This window comes from Dipodomys ordii, unplaced genomic scaffold (assembly GCF_000151885.1).
Source record: "Dipodomys ordii isolate 6190 unplaced genomic scaffold, Dord_2.0 Scaffold197, whole genome shotgun sequence".
NCBI classification, from domain to species: domain Eukaryota; kingdom Metazoa; phylum Chordata; class Mammalia; order Rodentia; family Heteromyidae; genus Dipodomys; species Dipodomys ordii.
Genome location: NW_012267413.1, coordinates 2,496,114 through 2,508,528, shown reverse-complemented (window position 1 = coordinate 2,508,528; position 12,415 = coordinate 2,496,114). Strand labels below are relative to the sequence as shown.

The 12,415-nt window shown below is 37.3% G+C and overlaps 1 protein-coding gene across 6 annotated transcripts in view; it reads right to left on the bottom strand.

The window, feature by feature from the left end:
* The window catches only part of Cab39l (calcium binding protein 39-like), a 104,979-nt gene that overhangs the window by 64,561 nt on the left and 28,003 nt on the right, over positions 1-12,415 (bottom strand). Inside the window, exon 3 of one of the 6 annotated variants that reach the window (XM_013034858.1) lies at positions 2,074-2,216. The exons of 4 other annotated variants lie outside the window; for them this stretch is intronic. The gene's annotated coding sequence lies outside the window, so the exon portion shown is untranslated. Of the gene's footprint in view, positions 1-2,073; positions 2,282-12,415 lie in introns of those variants that run through there. One more of the 6 variants, XM_013034861.1, reaches the window with a different exon arrangement.

The window sequence follows — 12,415 nt, the reverse complement described above, 5'->3', positions numbered from 1 at the left end:
AACAAACAGGCATGCCAATACAGACATGCTAACACATTCTTCCTTATTAAGGGAATGTGTTGGTTAGCCATACACACACACACACACACACATACAAACACAAATTTGTTACAGCTACAGATCTGCCTTAATTCATTCAAGTGAACAGCCAATGATCTATTAACAAAATGAATACCAGGAAACTGAACCATGTTCTGGAGGAGGGCAATGGGGAGGAGGGCACAGAAATGGTGAAGGATGGGTAAGCAAATACAGTCATTATATTCAGTGTACATTATGTAAAAATTGAACCATGTAAATTGATGGGATGAGGAAAGATGGAGAACAATGGAAAGAGTGACACTGATGAAGATGCATTGAAATCATAACCTGACTTCTGAAATTGAAACCCCCACAACTACTTAATAAACATAAGTAAATATTTTTTAAAAACTGATTGGCCTGGGAATATAGCTCAATAGTAGAGCACTTATATTTAGATTCACCACTAGATTTGATTTTCTAGTATTTCTCAAGTAACAATGGGTTTTCTATAGTATGACTAAAATATATTCCTAGGCTACAATAAAGCCTGGCAGCCACTTGATATATTGTTTCTCAAAGAAAATAAACTCCAAATTCCTAACCACCTACTCATACATGAACTGCAATACATTTTGTAACCAAGTATAACTTATTCTATATTTATATTCTTGTGGGATTAAGAAATGGTGCCATTGTTAATTAAAAATATTTTTTTCTGAAGATTGCCAAGCTGAAATTTAAATTTTCTATACATCTAAGGACTGAGTGGGAAATTATGTAAGGTAAATTTGTCTTGAAGTTAAGAATGTGTTCAGGAAAAGTCTAGAGACCTGCTGATCTGCTTCATATACATAGGTCAACAGGCAGGCAGAAAAGAAAAAGCCCACAAAACGCCATTAACAAAACCTGTTCTACAGGCTTCTATACACGTAGAGGAAATTTCAGAGAAAGTACAGTCATGTTGTGTATAAGTATACTTCTTAATGTGTGTATTCACTGATACCCTGAAGTTTTCACTTCAGTTTTCTTTTGCTGACTTAGACAGCTCACTTGAATCAATAATGTTTATTTCTTAAGGCTAGCACAGGATAGAGCAGAAACTTGCTCAGAATGGGTATCTTTATGAATTGTTCAATTTAGTAATTAACAATACATATTTCCTTCCCCCTACAAAAGTAAGATTATGTGCTTCTTATCTATGCCCTGTAAATATATATCAATATATATTTAGAATATATATGTATAGACCATACAATGTCATATATAAAGATATACAAATTTATTGGAATATGAATGGTATTTTAAGAAGTTATTTTTCTTTTCTCTGCTTTTCTGCATACTTACACACACAAGCACACACATCTAGTTATAATAGTTCTTCAACAGAAAGCTGTGATTTTGAGAGCTGGTTATCAGCAACAAAATAACCCCTTTATTCCTTACCTTACAAATCTATATGCATTCATTTTATATCAAATGGTAAATTTTCTAAGCAAATTATAATTTTTATTTCCTTACAGAACTTTGGAAAAATCAAGTTTTATTGGCTCTCACAGTATTCAACATTTAAATTACAGATCCTTTTAATTATTGGTAGCAATTTTTTAGTTTAAATTACAATGGAATTATATGTTATAATAACATAAAACTAAGCATCACAATGATAGCTTTAAATTAACTGACAATGTACAGAAAAGATAACTTTTAAATTTCCATCCAATTGAAAGAGAAACACAAAAATTAGTATTTGACCATTGCTTCATTTCTGGAAACTTTTTATAAATAAAAACCCATTTCCAAAATAAGATATTCCATGGATATGGAATAGTTGGTTCTGGTTCAAGTGCCTCAGGCAACAGAGAAGTATTGTTTTGTAGTTGTTTTTTCAAACCTCCCATAGTAACAGCAAGCAGTTCATCATGCACAAAGAAACAAGGTAACAGTTTCATTTCAAATAAATATATAAGTAGCAACAACAGACCCTCAATTAATACTGAATTGTGCCATATTAATTACTTTTCTACAGCTGAAATGGGTATAGATACTCACCAAATGGTAAGGAAATGACCAAGCTCATGTAAGCAGCAAAAAGTAGACGCTCAGTGCAGTGCTGAAGACAGCTCTTTCTTGCGCTCAAAGCACTTTAGATAAGTAGCCTTTATCGTCCATTTATTAGAGGGAGCCTCCCATTACTGGCACAGAGAAAAAGAGTTTGCACAATTCTGTCTTTACTTTCTGCCTCTCTTTGAAGAGGAACAGTTACCCGGGAAAAACGTTAGCAGAAAATGATCACTTGAAACTCACATCAAGCAGCTGTAAATTTCCACTCTGCTTGCTCTCAGATTCCAAGCCTTGCTTGTCTCTTAATCTGTCACAGGCAGTTCTGTTTCTGGTCAAACCAGCTTGCTTATTTGTCCTCCTCTCCCTAGGCTAACATGCACCTTTAGATACACACCACATAGTCACAACCTCTTTTTTTTTTCTTCCTCCCTCAATTGTGTAAGGTCACAAGAATACATGCAAAGCAATGAATTCCTGGGCAAAAAAAAAAATTCTTAAAGATAAAAAAATATTTTTCTATCACCTTTTCCCTCTCAAGGCTTGAATTTATTCATGTTTTTAGCAACTGACAAAACTGGCTTGCTCATCTTATTTAAAAATGTAAATAAAGGTTTCCAACAAAGGCATGTTGACAGTAATAACAGACTGGTCTATTCATGCAGTTAATCCAGCAAGTAAATAAATGTACAAGTACTATAAACTTACTGGAGATACAGAGAAGTAAGGAAGATTTGGGGTACTTACTTAATTTTAACAGAATAATTTAATGCATATTTAACATGGTATGTGTTGAAAGTCAGACCAACATTTGCAGCCATAAAGGGAAATTATGAGGAACAGAGAAAAACACACCAAAAATGCTAAGTAAAATGGCTTAATCACTTTAAGTGCAAACTAGATATTATTATTTCATTTGGAAAGAATGTGTTTCCTTCTTTTGACATTATTGGTCAGGATGTGTTATATCTCTTTAAGGACTGGAGAAGCATTTTAAAATTATCTTATACTTATAAAATGTCTCCAAGCTATAGAATGAAGGTTTGGGGATGAGAAATTGGGTGAAAAGCTGAGTAGGTTGATAGCTGCCAGGCTGAGGTGGATGGAGTTGGTAGGATTCTCTGAAGTGAGAAGAGAGTGTACACGGCTTTGTATACAGCTTAGAAAATATTCAGGTTCTGAATGAACACTAGTCAAAGGTGCTTTGGAATTAACTCATCTCTGGTCCCAAAGACTTTCAGGTTTTCCCACTAGGAGTTTCCAATTAAAAGTCCTGGACCCTTCTAACTGAGCTTGGATTATAGAACTAACAGAAATAGTGATAACACCTACTATTGACATATTAGTCTTACTCTTTATTGAACAAAACGTTAAGATAAAATGTAAATATCTGCTTATAAAACCTAAGTAAAATAGTTAAATGCTTGCAGAGTATGCCCAAGACTCTGGGTTCAATTGCTAGTACTGCAAAGCAAAATGAAAAAGGAAAAAGTTAAGCAAATAACGTTTGGCCTTAAAAACACAGATTTCTTAATCTGGTTCGTTTAAATACATTAATTTGGTTATTTCTTAACTGGTAAGAAATAGGAACCAAAGAAATCTAAGTATGAGTCTGCCAACTATTATTTCAAGCAGTAGTTGCAAGATGTTTAGTTTTATTTCCTTTCCTTTTTTTTTTAAAAAACAAGGTCTTACTACTATGTAGCACAAGCTGGCTTGCCAAGTGCTGGGATTTCAGGCATGTACTACTATGCCCAGTTTTTATTTCATATTTTTAAAAGTGAAGTTAAATGGAAAATGTCCTAAAATATATATATATATAAAATTTTTTTTTTTGGTCGGTCGTGGGACTTGAACTCTGGGCTTGGGTGCTGTCCCTGCACTCTTCAGCTAAAGGCGCGCACTCTACCGCTTGAGCCACAGTGCCACTTCCTTGTCCTAAAATAGTATGGGGAATTAAGTGCCTAACATCTTGCATTATATTCTCAAGAGCTACACCATAATTAAAGAATTTGTAAGAGTGATCCTTTGAATAATCAGAAGGTTAATAATACTTTTTAAGTCAGTTTGGTGGATTATGCTTGTAACCACAGCTAAATGGCAGGCAAGGACCAGAAGGATCATGGTTCAAGGCCAAGCTGGGCAAAAGTTAGATATCATCTCAACAAACATTTCAGGCATGGCTGTAACTACAGCTACACAGGAGATAAAGGTATTATTAGAACTAATATCTAATAATTGACCTAATAACAAGTCTTCAGATGCAGAGACACTGTCTAAACAATAACTAAAGCAGAAGAGGCTGGATCATGGCTCAAATGGAAGAACATCTACTAATAAGCACGAGGCTCTGAGTTCAAATCCCAACCAAACAAAATATCAGGAGACTTTATATAAATCTACAATAGATCCACAGTTCAAAGTTAAGAAATTTAAGATATATAGAGGCTAAGGATATAGGTCAGTGGTACAGTGCCTGCCCAGCCTAGAATATGTAATGGCTTAGGTTTCAGTCCTTGATGTTACCATCATACACACACACACACACACACACACACACACCTGTGTATATGTATCTATCTATATATAATTATTAAGGGTTACTACATATTTTATGTTTTATCTACAAATGGTTGTCTTGACAAGGACGTTATAATGTAATTTGTCCATTTGTGTATACAGTGCATCTTCATCAGAGTCAATCTTTCCTTGTTATCTCTCTCTTTCCCACCAACCCCTTCCCAACCAGTTGTATCATTTTCGACTTGTTTTTCTTTTTTGGTGGTTTTGGAGGCTTTAATTTAGGGCCTGGGTGCTGTCCCTGAGCTTTTTTACTCAATTAGTGGTCTACTACTTTGAGCCACAGTGCCACCTCCTCCACTTCCTTTCTCACATACGTATATTGAGTATTCCCTTTTCCATTCATCACTTCCCCTCACTAGCCCCTCTCCCCCATTCAAAACATATTTCAGCTTCCAGATATTCATTTTGTTAATCTGTTATTTGTTCAATGGGTTTAACCATGGCGTTTAACTCCTGTATATACTACACTTTGAGGTTGGGTACATATGATTGCATGTATCTTTCATTCCTATTAAACAACATTTGTAAGATATATATATATATATATATACATACATACATACAATAAAATCTCACAATGTGACCTTACTAGGGCTACAAAGGCTATTATTTCAGAAGAAATGAGAAGAATTTCATTCTCTATTGCACACACACATACAAAAGCTATTTTTAAATTTTTCAACAGATAAGTGTCCTTTTAAATGTTCTATTGACACTTAAAAATAAAACAACAAATCATTCTTCTAAAACTTACTTGGAATCTGGGCTCAAGGTTCATGACTATAATCTCAGCTACTTGGGAAGGAGAGATAATGCAATGGTTCCGTTAGCACAGACAGAAAGTTAACAAGACCTTATCTAAATCAACAAGCCAGGAATGGTGATACCAGCTATATGGGAGACCCTAGGTAGGAGGATCATAGTCTGAGGCTACCGTCAGTGAAAATACAAGGCCCTACCTGAAAAAATAAATAGTTAAAAAAAATGGGGGGGCTGGGCCAGGCATCACCTGGTAAAGCACCTGCCTCCTAAACATGAGTCCAAAAAGAAATGAATTAAAAAATGTATTTAGACAAAGAAAAATGTAACAAAGAAGTCCCTGTAACTAAGCAATGGATTTACTTTTTCATCTTATAAAACTAATAAAGTATACAAAACAATAGCTTCCTGACACTAGACATAAGCCTGGTAACAGTTTAGTGATCCCTGAAAGAAAAAGATAAGACATGCTTTAATAATTGCCCAGGAGAGAGCTGTAGAGGCAGTCCTGGAAAAATAGAGAAGGTTACTTTCAAATCTTCATCAGAGAACTGATCAGCACAAATTAGTGAGAAAACTTTTTAAGTCCAAGTAAAGAACCACTGAAAAGGAGCCGACGGAATGTCTTAACAATATTTAAACAGGGTTGGCAATAGGTCAAGTTTCCTAAAGAAACGTCATACAAGAAATTAGGTTGAGTACTCAAAGATAGTGGGACTAAATTAGTCTTTGATCAAAGATTGTTCTGGTTCCTCTCAATAGCTTAAAAATAAGGTTTCAAAGGACCAAACTCTTTACAAATAATTTACCTACTTTTAAGGATCGAATTTAAAAAATATCTATAGTAATTCTTATAAATCTAACATACAACAATATTAAATTCAAGTGCTGGCTACAATTTCTGAGATTGAAAGAGAGAAATGGAAAACTAAGAATCACCAAACATTTCAAAAACAAAAGGAACTGGGCACCAGTGGGCTCACACCTATAATCCTAGCTACTCAGGAGGCTTATTTATGAGGCTCATAGTTCAAATCAGCCTGGGCAGAAAAGTCCATTATCTCCAATAAACTACTTAGGGCTGGGAAGGTGGCTCAGTGGTAGAGCGCTTGCCTTGCATTCCTGAGGACCTGGGTTCGATTCCTCAGCACCACATAAGCAAAAAGAAAAAAAAAGAAGTGGCATTGTGGCTCAAGTGGTTAGAACACTAGCCTTGAGCTGAAGAGCTGAGGGACAGTGCCCAGGCCCAGAGTTCAGGCCCCATGACCGGACCCCCCCCCAAAAAAATAAACTACTCAGAAAAAGCGGGAAGTGGTGCTGTGGCTCAAGTGGTAGAGCACTAAAGAGTCTCAGAGACAGCACTCAAGCTGAGTTTAAGCCCCAGGACAGGCAAAAAAAAAAAAAAAGCAAGAGAAAAGTTTTTCCCCTCCTGAAATAAAGGCTGTTATTCAATCTGCACTTCACCCATCAAGGCCTTCATTATTTTGAGTAACATTGACCTTTACCTGTCACCAGTGAAAACTACATATTCTAAACTCTCTTGCAATTAGGGTTCTGCCTAAAAATATGCTCCATTCATCTTCAGGAATTATGAAAAGCAGAACTGAGGGTAGGCCTGCTATACATTGTGACTAGTGCTTGCAAGCAATATCACCAGCTGTCATGTGCCAGATGCCAGTGATTTCTAGTTCTCTACTGTCAAAAACAAGTTCAAAATATTCTTTCTGACCTTTCCCACCAAAACTCCTCCAAAAAGTAACCATTGTTATAATTTCACCATCATGAACTCGTTTTTTCTTATTTTTGAGTTTATTTGTGGTGCTAAGATCAAAACTTGCACATGCTTAATAAATGGAACTACACAATATAAGAATGGCTCAGGTCAGGCCTATAATCCTAGCTACACTGGAGGCTGAGATCTGAAGACCACATTTTGAAGGAGTCTGGGCAGGAAAGTCCATGACACCCTTATCTCCAATTAACCAACAGAAAACTGGAAGTGGCACTGTGGCTCAAGTGGTAGAGCGTTTGCCCAGGCCCAGAGGTCAAGCCCCACGACCAACAAAAAACAAACAAAACACATTTGGGCTGCTGGTACTAATGTATTAAGAGAGAGATGCTTCACATCAAATACTTAATTCACAAAAGAAGATGAACTATTTTGACCTTAATCTTCACTTGTATAAATTAGAAGAATAGTATAAATTAGAAGAATAAACTCAAACAAAAAGAAGCAAGGAAACAATAAAGACCAGACATCAATAAAGTGAAAACAGAAAAATAATTTAAAACAATGAATCAGTGCAAAATTATTTTTTGAAGAAAATAAGCCCATAAAATTGATTAACATTTAGCAACAGTGACAAAGGAAAAAAAGATACACGTAACTAACTTCCAGACTGAAACATTAATCCATAAAACAGCTATGAGAAAATACAAACAAAACATATTGGATCTCTGAGTTCATAGGGTAGATTTTTAAAACCAGATGTAATTGAAAGTAATGTATTGAACTTGGTTATAAGTCCTCTTTAAATCGGAATTGAGCCACTGGAGGTATGGCTTGAGTGGTAGAGGACCAGCTGTGAGTGAAAAAGCCGAGGGAGGGCACAGGCCCCAGGACTGGAACAAAAATTAAAAGCTTAACTGAGTCTGACTTTTCAAAACTCCCAGATAACTAACTGTCTTACAAAGACTCTTGAGAACATTTTTTGTAGTGGTGCTATTACAGATACTTTGGAACTGCTTTTGCTAAAAAGCACTGACTCCTTCCTAGGACTAATTTAAAAGCAGGAGGAAATCTTAGTATTCCTGCCTCCAGATTACATTGATCTCCTTTACTCTGAGTCTCTTGCAATCACCTTGAGTTCTAGGAAGGGCAGGGCTGATGAATAACATCTTTAAGACAAAGGAACAAAACTACCTTCAAGGAAAGGAATCAGCAATGTATCCTAGGATAGACCACTCCACCCAAAAGAAGACAGTTACTTAGAAGATAAGACTGCATCCTGGGACAGAAGTCTTCCTGCAAACCAGACTGCTCCCCACAAGTGGTGACAGGGATAAAAACGTCATCTGAATTCCTACAGAACCAGAACTGAGATAATGATCAACAGCCCACACATTGCCCAGTTGTTTGCTCCAATTTTTTCCTCTGTTTAAACTTAAAGCTCCAATATGCATCTTGAATGCAGGCAAAATGTTTACTTTGCCCCATCCAAGGGTATTACCCTGCCATGCAATAAATCTTTTTTTTTTTTTTTTTTGTCGGTCGTGGAGCTTGAACTCTGGGCCTGGGCGCTGTCCCTCAGCTCTTCAGTTCAAGGCTAGTGCACTACCACTTGAGCCACAATGCCACTTCCAGTTTTCTGGTTGTTTATTGGAGATAAGAGTTTCACAGCTTTTCTTGCCCAGGCTGGCTTTGAACTGCTGGCTTTGAACCACGATCCTCAGATCTCAGCCTCCTGAGAGGCTAGGATTACAGGCGTGAGCCACCAGTGCCGGCTTGTAATAAATCATTCTCTGCCTTTCACCACTCCTTTTCTCTGTAACTGTGTATTGGGGTAAGTGGCCAAACCTTTCATGTTGGAATCCTGAGTTGGGGCTCTGACTTGGAACTCCCAGTTACAGTGTCATTTAACTTGTTCTTCTATCCTCTATATTTCCTATAAACAGTAAGTTAGATATAAAAGCTCAATGTTTTTGCCAAGGTAATTCCATAAGTTCATCAAGTGGATCAAAATATTTTCTGAAGATGGTTTTGACTACCACCATTGAGAATCTACTACTGTCACCTAGTGGAAAGATAACAGGAATGCTGCTAAATCTTGACAAGCAAAGATACTATATCCCAACAAAAAAATTATCCAGTCAAATCTCAATAGTGCCAAGGTTGACAACCTCTGAATTAAAGCCAGCTTCAGCCAAAGCTTAAACTATCACTGGAGATATTTCTCTTTTTACATTGCTTTTTCCTAGGTTGTCTCCATTCACAGCATGTCTCTACAATGTGACAAAGATGGTCCCTGGTAGGGTATATAGCCTTTGTTTTTAGGACCTCAAAAGTGTCTTTAATAAAACATATCAATTTCTGAAAAATGACTCCGGCAGGGAATGGGATGCTTTATTGAGTAGCTTGGCTGCTGAGTATTTGAATGCTAAGTGATTGATAGTTCTAACAGGGGCTCTAGGAACTAGGATGCCTGCAGGAGATACTATGATGGGAATGAAAATGGTTACCACAAGAGCCCTGGTGCCAGAACACTTATCTCTCATTCCTGTAACTGGGGCTCCCAGCTAAATTTACATATGCATATTTACTGGCTTTTGTTTCATCCTTTCTATAAATTGCAATTCTGCTAGTGGGCAAGGCAGACAATGATTAAGACTTTCTCTCTTGCCAGTTTTGGCCAAAATGGAAAAAAGAATTCATTTTTCTAGGTCTTTGCTTCTTAATGCAGGTGAGTGGTTTAGCTAAGCATTCTGGCTGAGTTCCAGTAACACAAAGAGCTAAGAGAAAGGCACAAGAGAAGGCTCACTTTGTGTGGCCCTGGAGACTGACTATGCAAAGAGCAACTTCAACTTTTCTGTCAGTTTCCTTCCAGTTATTACAAAAAATCCTGGGTGAGATTATCTGTATTATTGTTTAACTGCAGAGACTGTACAGTTGAATAACTTAGTTATATTTGTATATTATATAATAGTATATCCACACCTACCTTTCTCCCACATGTGGGCTTTCAAGAATGGTCCTGCCTAACATTAGGCAAGTTTTCCAAGTGAGATTAACAGTGGGCTCACTCCTGCTCAGACTTGTTTACTTATTGCATCTAGCTCCCAGATCTCTGTTGGCATTCTATGGATAAGATTACAAATTCATCACCCCCTCCACATACACATGTTCAATAAACAAGGCAAAGGAAAGCAGGATACCAGCAATAAAGATTCCCAAATGAAAAGGGGAAGAGAAAAACATGAATACATATGGTGTTTTGCTGGGCAGGAATTATTTTGGCAAATATCTTTCCCTGCAAGGGAAGGGAAATAAGTTCCTTAGCTGCCTCACAGACTGCCTCTTGTTGGACTCTCCAGGAGACTTTCCTTTATCCACTGTCCTCAAAAGTCAAATTTGAGAGGGTACTGTGCTTGGTCTGAAACCAGGATTTTAGAACCTCAGGTCTGAAGTCCAGGAGTCCCAAGTTAGGTCCAGCCATTTCCCCCCTTATATGCCAAAGAGAGAGACCTGGTGAAGGGCTGAGGAAGATTTATTACATGGTAGCATTGGGAAGACAGCACTTCAGCCATCTTCAAAGGTACAGACATTGGATTTAGGTTAAATAGGAAGCATGGGGAGTAGGAGAAGAGAGAGGTATGCATATGGAGAATTGGGGAGTAGTGGATGAATGAGAAAGGTATGCAGGTATGGCTTGGTTGACTATTAGCTCAGCCTTTGTCTCTAGAGGCTTTCCGGAGAAAGTATCATTTCATTACTGGAACAGAACCGGAACAGGGTGGTCTCCTGAATTTTCAGCTGTTTGCTTCAAAATAGTAAGAAGACACTGCTTGTTTGAGAGGCAGTTTGCCTGTGACCCAAGATGGTTATCAGAATCTTTCTGCAAAATTGACTGCAGCAGAGAATGGCTCAGATCATAGGATACAGATACAAAATTTGGGGACACTTAGTTAATTCACAGGACCCAAAATATTTTTTTTTAAGTTGCCTGTTAACAGATCCTTTCTGGGATCTTTCTTGTAAGATAAGTCAATTGGTTTTATGGTTAGTTTTAGAGCCTGGGAGTTGCAAAAGAAAGGAATGTCACACTGTTTCTCAAGCTTGGATTTCTTTGAAAATACAAGGGCCTCAGATTCTTGATTAGTTTTTAATTCCTTTGCCTTTTGTCTTTTAATCAAAGCTAAAAATTACTGCTGTCCTTTGCCCTAATAGGCTTCACAGTTGTACCCAATTACTCAAAGCTCCAGGTTAACTGCTTCCAGCTAAGCTCTTCTTCCAAACAAATACAGACAGGCTAAATCCTGGAGGAATGTTCTCTATTAGATGAACTGTTATCCTGGTTTGACTGGGAGGAAGTGGCAGGAGATATTACAGTACAATCATTTTAATTATAGTTTTAATGATAGTACTGAAAAAATAAGTAAAGCAGGCTGGAGTCAGATTATGGAGAGCCTTAACATTAAGCTAATGAGTTAATTAATTTGTAGGCTAAAGAGAGGACTATGTAAACATAAGCGATTACCTTTGCCAACTGAATAAATGTGGATAGTACTTGAGGCAATTTAAAGATAATACTTTTAAAAGAAACAAGGGCCAAGGTGGAAATAGAAATTTTACAAAACATAACCAGTTACTTTATAGCAAGTCTGAGGTGCCAGCAAGACTTGCAAACATGAACTCCCACAGGCTACTGAACATAAAGAACTAGAGCTGGAGGGGCAAAGAGTGGTGGTGGTAGGGGTGTGTGTGTGTGTGTGTGCAAAGAGTGGTGGTGGTAGGGGTGTGTGTGTGTGTGTGTGTGTGTGTGTGTGTGTGCGCTCACGTGCATGCTCCTGCCAGTATCTGTGCGTATATGACTCTTCCCTTCAGCCAGTGGAGTACAAGAGATCATAACCAGGGTAGTCAGAGAAAAAGATGATGACTAAACAAACAGTGGTTAGAGAGGAAGAGGAGAAATGGGAAGTACTCTATCACTATGACCAAAATCAGATTCCTAAGAAGTGGTCAACAATTGACTACTTGCTGGAGATCACTGTCCAGGTCCTGTCTGTTTAGGCCTGTAATCCAATATTTAAGATCCACTTTCAGTTCTTACAAAGCAAAGGTATTAGTGGAAAGGTGACATTCAGAGAACTGTTTAGACCAACAAAAAGAAACCTTTAAAAATTCATACTCACTAAATTCCTAAAGATATATGCTGATAATTAAAGAGAACAAATCTAGGGCAAGAGTACCAGAGCTAGCTGAGTAGTGGTGGCT